Consider the following 8,144-nt stretch of genomic DNA (forward strand, 5'->3'; position numbering starts at 1 on the left):
TTATCTACACATACCCTCTAAAAGCCCTGGAAGACTGTCGTGGAAATTTCCGAACATCTTGAAGAAGTAGTTTTTTGAATTCCCTTTTCGGGAAGATACATTTTTTGATAGTTATGTCCATTTTTCTCAGAACATCTGTCATGTAATGCCTTGATATTTGGCCTATACGTTTCTCACAGTGCACGAATGCGCGAAAAAATACACAGAGTTAAATTTTCATGTTTTTAAAGATGAGATATGTAGATAAAGGTGCTGAAATTCCTATAGCGATTCTTACCAAAGACACGTGCAACATTATAAAACATCTTTCTATTAAAGATATTCAAAATTGCTTACATACAATTGTGTACACTGAAGCACATAACACATGTCAACTTTGGCAATGATTGGTGTAATAAGGTATGAGGAAAAGGAACGTTAGTAAAATTTTGGAAACTGAATTTAAACTTGCATTACTCCGTTGCGAAGCACCTTTAAAATTTTAGGCACGCTGTGTGATAACATGGCGGTATCCGTTTCACGCAGGTCCCTCCACCCCCTCCACCCCCCACACTCGGAGAACCGCCTGTCAGAAAAAAATGTTGGTAACAGTGATTCCGATTCACAGGTCGATCACATCTCCGGCATGCTCTGTCCCGAATACATCGGTAAGTCACTACATCTGAGTGCGTGGGAGGACGAGACGTGTTCAGTGACCAACTAAATAAAACACAAAATGGTGCTCACGATAAAACAGCGCGTAATAATTGTCGAGTGTCATGAGAAGTACAGTCCGTGGAAACATGTAGAGTTTACGACTTGAAGTGTTTTGGCAAAAGCTTCAGCAATTTCTACTGTGCAAACCACAGTAGCAAGATAGCGCGAAACAGCTTCTGTAGCGAATAAAAACGGTAACTATGCGAAAATGAGTTCTTACACCACAAAACATTGTTCGAGTGAAAATAGGTCTGGAACGACGTCCGACGGAATCTCAACACCGTTTATCTAAGCATGTTGGAGAGATTGATTGTTGAGTTGAAACAATATTAAAAATATCCGGCTAAGTGCGAGTAGGGCTCGCGGTTCGAATGTTCCGTAAAAAATTTAGTGTATTGATAGTTCATCCATACTGGGAATCGAGAATCAGGACGGTTTTTGGATGTGTCGATATTTGCTTCTGGCACGATATTGGTCCTGGTAATTCCAAGACTTTTGAGAATTTTTTAATTTTAAGTAAAAACTTTTTGTGAAAGTTTCAAATTTGCTACTGCAATTTATCATTTATTGTATTAATTTTGAAGTTATATTAATGTGCTGTGCTAACTGCAAAATGTAGATGCCTTGACTTCGTCTGCTGTTTTCCCTGTTCCTGTTACGATGCAGATGATATTTGACGGAGGGAAAAACACTACAGTTACTACACCTTGACACAGGGCTACTGTTGTTACGCTGGTGTCGAATAAATCAGTGGAATACTTCAATAATTATTTTATGAGATGTTAGGAACGTTATACTGAACAATGGAAGGGTAGTCCTGCATCAGTTACCAGTATTGCTTTGCTCAGAAATACTATAGATGCTGTATCTGTTGTAGGCAAATATTGTCAGCGCAGTAGTCATGTGGCACGTCAAAGACAGGGTTTTCACAGCGGCTGGGGACTTCATTTCACCATAGCTCAGCCACATAGGACGAAATATATGTTGATTATATACAAAAACCTTCCACGTGGATCACTCTACCTGTTACTGAAAACAATATTAAAATCTTTCCGGCGCCATTTCATGAATCGCGCGGCCCCTCCCGCCGGAAGTCCGAGTCCTCCCTCGGGCATGGGTGTGTGTGTGTGTGTGTGTTGTTCTTAGCGTAAGTTAGTTTAAACAGTGTGTAAGTCTAGGGACCGATGACCTCAGCAGTTTGGTCCCTTAGGAACTCACACAAATTTTAACATCTTTTAAAATACTGCCCGCAGTTCCTGTTTTTTTTTTTTTTTTCTTGACACATTAGGAATGCTATGTAAGATTGTAACGCTAAAATTTATTTCTTATGAGATATAATTACAAGCCGGCCGTGGTGCCCGAGCGGTTCTAGGCACTTCAGTCCAGAACCGCGCAACTGCTACGGTCACAGGTTCGAATCCTGCCTCGGGCATGGATGTGTGTGATGTCCTTAGGTTAGTTAGGTTTAAGTAGTTCTAAGTTCTAGGGGACTGATGACTTCAGATGTTGAGTCCCATAGTTCTCAGATCCTTTTGAACCATTTTTATAATTACAATATATCAACTTTCGAATTTGTCCCTTTACTTGTACTGTGCGACCTTGCTTCTTGGTAAATTTCGTCATTCTGGGTTAACAGGAAATACCCTACAGGTTATGATGAGTGAGTTTTATGAGTACCAAAATATGTGACATAAATGGCCATAATTTTTCATTAAATTATATTAAAAGCTCAAAAAATTTACACCGTCCAGGGACCGTAAACCTTAGTACGTGACATAGTTTTCAACTTGGTACGTCTACCAGTTCCTGAGAAAAAGGAATTTAGCAGTCGGACATTCAACCAGACAGACAGACAGATGGGCAGAGAACAAAGTGATCCTGTAAGGGTTCAATATTTGCACCCGTGGTCTAGGGCGTACTCGCTTCGGCGGTACATATACTAAAACTGGAACGATACAGAGAAGATTAGCATCGTCCCTGCGCAAGGATGACAGGCAGAATCGTGAAGCTAGCCGGCACGGTATCTCAGCGTGTTTGGTCAGAGGGCAGGTAGTCCTCTCTAATAAAAAACTGAGTAACGCAATCAAATATCAACTTGAACGGATGCTATGTGACGTCCGCCCAGACCAAACGCAACGAAATATGCTGAAAAAAAGGAGTAGCGTCTTTGATTCATTACAAAAACGTCTTCGGTCCCGGGTTCGAAAGTCGTAACAGGTTAAATTTTGATTAATAATCAGCATTGGCGGCCGAAGACTTCCGGCATAAGAAGTCACCCCTAATTCTGCTAACGGGCAAGTCAAAGAGAGCGGAGGAGGGGTTCAGGGCATTCTCTTCTCCTGTGGGTGAGGAGCTGCCCCTAAAGGCGGAAGAATCAGCAATGTTCAACGCCATTAGGATGCAGTAGGCAATGGAAACCACTGCATTAAAGATACATGAAGTGTAGCCATAGGACATATGGATGTAATTGAATAAGTGTCATGATGATCTCTCCATTGACAAAAGATTCCGGAATATCCTCCCATTCGGATCTCCGGGAGGAGACTGCCAAGCGGGAGGTTGCCATGAGAAAAAGATTGAATAATCAACGAAAGGAAAACGATCTACGCGTCGGGGCGTGGAATGTCAGAAGCTTTAACGTGGTAGGAAAACTAGAAAATCTGAAAAGGGAAATGCTAACGCTCAAACTAGATACGGTAGGGGTCAGTAAGGTGGAAAGAAGATAAGGATTTCTGCTGAAATGAGTATAGAGTAATATCAACAGAAGCAGAAAGTGGTATAACGGGAGTAGGATTCGTTATGAATAGGAAGGTAGGGTAGTGAGTGTGTTACCGTGAGCAGTTCAGTGATAGGGTTATTCTTATCAGAATCGATAGCAAACCAACACCGTCGACGATAGTTCAGATAAACATGCCGACTTCGCAAGCTGAAGATAAAGAGATACGGAAAGTATATGAGGATACTGAAAGGGTAATGCAGTAAGTAAAGGGAGTGGAAAATCTAATATTCATGGGGGAGTGGAATGCAGTTGTAGGGGAAGGGGTAGAAGAAAAGGTTGTAGCAGAATATGGGCTTGGGACAAGAAATGAGAGAGGAGAAAGACTAATTTACTTGTGTAACAAGTTTCAGCTGGTAAAAGCGAATACTCTTTTCAAGATTTACAAGAGGAGGTATACTTGGAAAAGGCAGGGTGAGACGGGAAGATTCCAGTTAGATTACATCATGGTCAGAAAGAGATTCCGAAATGAGAGACTGGATTGTAGGGCGTACCCAAGAGTAGATATAGACTCAAATCACAACATAGTAGTGATGAAGAGTAGGCTGAAATTTAAGACATTAGTCAGGGAGAATCAATATGCAAAGAAGTGCGATACGGAAGTATTAAGAAATGACGTGATACGGTTGAAGTTGTCTAAGGCTGTAGATACAGCAATAGGGAATAGCTCAGTAGGCATTACAGTTGTAGAGGAATGGTCATCCCTAAAAAGGCCGATAACAGAAGTTGGGAAGGAAAACATAGGTACAAAGAAGGTAACTGGGAAGAAACAATGGGTAACAGAAAAAATACTTCAATTGATCGATGAAAAGAGGAACTACAAAGATGGTCCAGGAGACTCAGGTATACAGAAATACAAGTCGCTGAGGAATGAAATAAGTAGGAAGTGCATGGAAGATAAGACGAAATGACTGCATGAAAAATATGAAGAATCTAAAATAGAAATGATTGTACGTAGTACCGACTCAGCATACAGGAGAGTCACAAGAACCTTCGCTGACATTAAAAGCAAGGATAATAACATTAAGAGTGCAGCGGAAATTCCACTGTTAAATGCAGACGAGAGAGCGGATAGGTGGAAAGAATACACTGAAAGCCTCTGTGACGGGGCAGATTTGTCTGATGTGATAGAAGAAGAAACAGGAGTCGACTTAGAAGAGATAGAGGTCCCGGCATTAGTATTAGATTTTAAGAGCTTTGTACGGCTTAAGATCAAATATCGCAGAAGGCATAGATAACATTCCATCAGAATTTCTGAAATCGTTGTGGGGTAGTGGCAACAAAACGACTATTTACGATGGTGTGTAGAATGTATGAGTCTGACGACAAACCATCTGACCTTTTGAAAAACATCATCCTCACAATTCCGGAAACAGCAAGAACTGACAAGTGTGAGAATTATCACCCAGGCAGAATAACAACTCATGCATCCAAGTTGCTGCCAAGAATAATATACAGAATAATGGAAAAGAAAATTGGGGATACGCTAAATAACGATCAATTTGGCTTTAGGAAAGGTAAAGGCACGAGAGAGGCAATTCCGACGTTGTGGTCAATAATGAAAGCAAGACTCAGGAAAAATCAAGAAACGTTCATAGAATTTGTCGACCTGGAAAAAGGGTTCGACAATGCAAAACGGTGCAAGATGTTCGAAATTTTGAAAAAAGTAGGGGTATGCTATAGGGAGAGACGGGTCATATACAATATTTGCAACAGCCAAGAGGGAATAATAAGAGTGGACGACCAAGAACAAAGTGCTCGCATTAAAAAGGGTATAATACAAGTATATAGTCTTTCACCCCTACTGTCCAGTCTGTACATCGAGGAAGCAATAATGGAAATAAAAGAAAGGTCCAGAAGTGGAATTAAAATTTAAGGTGAAAGGATATCAATGATACGATTCGCTGATGACTTTGCTATTCTGAGTGAAACCGAAGAAGAATTACAAAATCTGTTGAATGGAATTGCCAGTCTAATGAGTACAGATTACGGATCGGGAGTAAATAGACGAAAGACGAAGGTAATGAGAAGTAGTAGAAATGAGATCAGCGAGAAGCTTAACATCAGGGTCGACGGTTAAGAAGAAGATGAAGTTAAGGAATTCCGCTACCTAGGCAGTAAAATAACGAGTGACGGACGGAGTAAGGAGGACATCAAAAACAGACTAGCAATGTCAAAAATGGCATTCCTGGCCAAGAGAAGTATACTAATATCAAATATCGGCCTCAATTTGAGTATGAAATTTCTGAGAATGTACGTCTCCAGTACAGCATTCTATGGTAGTGAGACATGGAAGGTGGGAAAACCGGAACAGAAGAGAATCGAAGCATTTGTGATGTGGTGCTACAGACGAATGTTGGAAATTAGGTGAACTGATAAGGTAAGGAATGAGGAGGTTCTGTGTAGAATCAGAGAGGAAAGGAATGAGTGGAAAACACTAATAAGGAGAAGGGACACGATGATAGGACATCTGTAAGATATAAAGGAATGACTTCCATGGTTCTAAAGGGAGCTGTAGAGGGCAAAAACCTTAGAGGAAGACAGAGATTGGAATACATGACAGAGGACGTAGAGTGCAAGTGCTAGTCTGAGATGAAGAGGTTAGCACAGGAGAGGAATTCGTGGCGGGCCGCATCAAACCAGTGGCATTTCAATGAAGTGGAATCAGAACTTCGATCCCCAGTCACTCATTTTTCTGACGAGACCTCGTTTAGCCTGTTTCTCACAGAATATGTACCATGATGGATCACAAAATTTCCACCAGTACTTTGAAGATTCGTTGCAAAATCTCTATATTGGTGCGCAACATCTGGTGTTAATGTTAACCAGTAGGCCCTATAGCCAAAGGCAGTTTAATCCGTGAGTGGATCAACTCACAGATGAAAGATTATATATATATATATTTTCAGCAAGACGGAACAACAACACACACAGCTTTGTCAACATTGTCATGATTGTATAAGACTTCTGTGAGGAAAAGACAATTAGCACAGGCAGTGCAATCTCATGACCGCCTCGACTGTCTTGTCCCTCTCCCTGGGACTGTTACCTACAAGAAAAATTGAAGTCACAGTTGTGCTACTAAAATCGTCACACGACTGAAGTGCTACAGCAGAACATGAAAATGCTGTTGCTGTTGTCTCTCCGGCACCGCTGCTGCGTGTGTCTGACAGTGTGGTAAATCGAGCATAGCCCTGCATCGACGCCAACGCTGGCCACCTCCAACACCCTCTGTTTTGTACATTAACAACGATCAGTCTCGCATCAATCTTATTGTAAATGATGTAAATTTTGACGTTATGATATCGTTGCTTAATATACAGGGTGTTTCTGTAAGAGCATGCAAAAATGTAACAGGACACAGAGAATGCTACACTGAACAATCTGAGGTAGGGAACCTGGGATTGGAGAAGCCAGCTTAAGGTGATGCGGAAGTAAACTTGTCTACTGCTTTATTTAGCATTTTCTGTTTTCCAACTTATTCACAGTTAACATGCGTACAAGTTTACACGTAATGTGTTGTTTATGTATATACACATTCTTTATTTTCTCCAAGAAAACAAGGAGGACGAGTCTTATTACTAGGACGTCTACCTGGCCGTATGGATGGCCACATGTACTTTAGTGTCGTGCAAAAAGTTTTATATGAGTTGTTAGAGAACGTACCCTTGGCTGTTCGTGAGAGAATGTGGATACAACATGATGGTACACCGCCTTACTTCAGTGTGGATGTCCGAAACCATCTCAGTGCTGTATATCCTGGTCGCTGGATTGGAAGGGGATGCCCTATTCGTTGGCGTGTGGGGTCACCTGACGTGAATCCCCTTAATTATTTCCTATGAGGATATGTAAAGTCAATTGTGTATGAGACCGCGGTGGATATGGAGATAGAATTAGTTGCAAGAATTGTAGCTGCCTGTGACACGATTCAAAACATACCAGGGATATTTGTCAGGGTGCGTCAGAATCTTGTTTGCCGATTTCATGCCTGCACTGAGGCTGAGGGCCGTCAGCTTAAGCACATTTTATTAAAGGTACAGTGCAAATGGTACGTTGATAGTGTCAGTGATGGTATTTGCAGTTAACTAATGTAAATAAAATAGTACACAGTTATGTGATTTTATTCGTATTATCTCCTTAAGCTAGCTTCTCCCAACCCAGGTTCCCTACCTCAAATTGTTCAGTGGAGCATACTCTACGTCCTGTTAAATTTTTGCACGGTCTTACGGAAACACCCTGTATACATGATGATCACAAGCAATCAGAATAACTGTCATATTTTTCTGTTTGACTCTTGCCTACATTTGGCAGTTACATAACACCCTGGGTTCGGTGTGGAGCGGCGGGGGTGGGTGGACCGCTGTGGCTTGTTGTGGGGTTGTGAACAACTGAGGGCTACGGCGGGACGAAGCCTCTCCGTCGTTTCTAGGTCCCCGGTTCGATACACACATACACCTCCGACATGTTTGCATGGTGACTGATCCATGCAGGGCTGATACTGTTTTCAATTCACTGCACTACGTCGCATGCTTCAACAAGGTAAGGTGGTGTTCTTCTTCTTCTCCAAAAATGGTTCGAATGGCTCTGAGCACTATTGGACTTAACATCTGAGGTCATCAGTCCCCTAGAACTTAGAACTAGTTAAACCTAACTAACCTAAAGACATCACACA

The 8,144-nt window shown here is 41.6% G+C and overlaps 1 non-coding gene across 1 annotated transcript; it reads left to right on the forward strand.

Annotated features, from left to right (window-relative positions):
- The first annotated feature begins 2,611 nt into the window (after positions 1 to 2,611).
- LOC126178675 (U6 spliceosomal RNA) lies at positions 2,612 to 2,718 on the forward strand. Its single transcript, XR_007536557.1, has one exon. It is a non-coding gene; the product is annotated as a U6 spliceosomal RNA (small nuclear RNA).
- Positions 2,719 to 8,144: the final 5,426 nt, after the last annotated feature.

Source organism: Schistocerca cancellata, chromosome 3 (assembly GCF_023864275.1).
Source record: "Schistocerca cancellata isolate TAMUIC-IGC-003103 chromosome 3, iqSchCanc2.1, whole genome shotgun sequence".
NCBI classification, from domain to species: domain Eukaryota; kingdom Metazoa; phylum Arthropoda; class Insecta; order Orthoptera; family Acrididae; genus Schistocerca; species Schistocerca cancellata.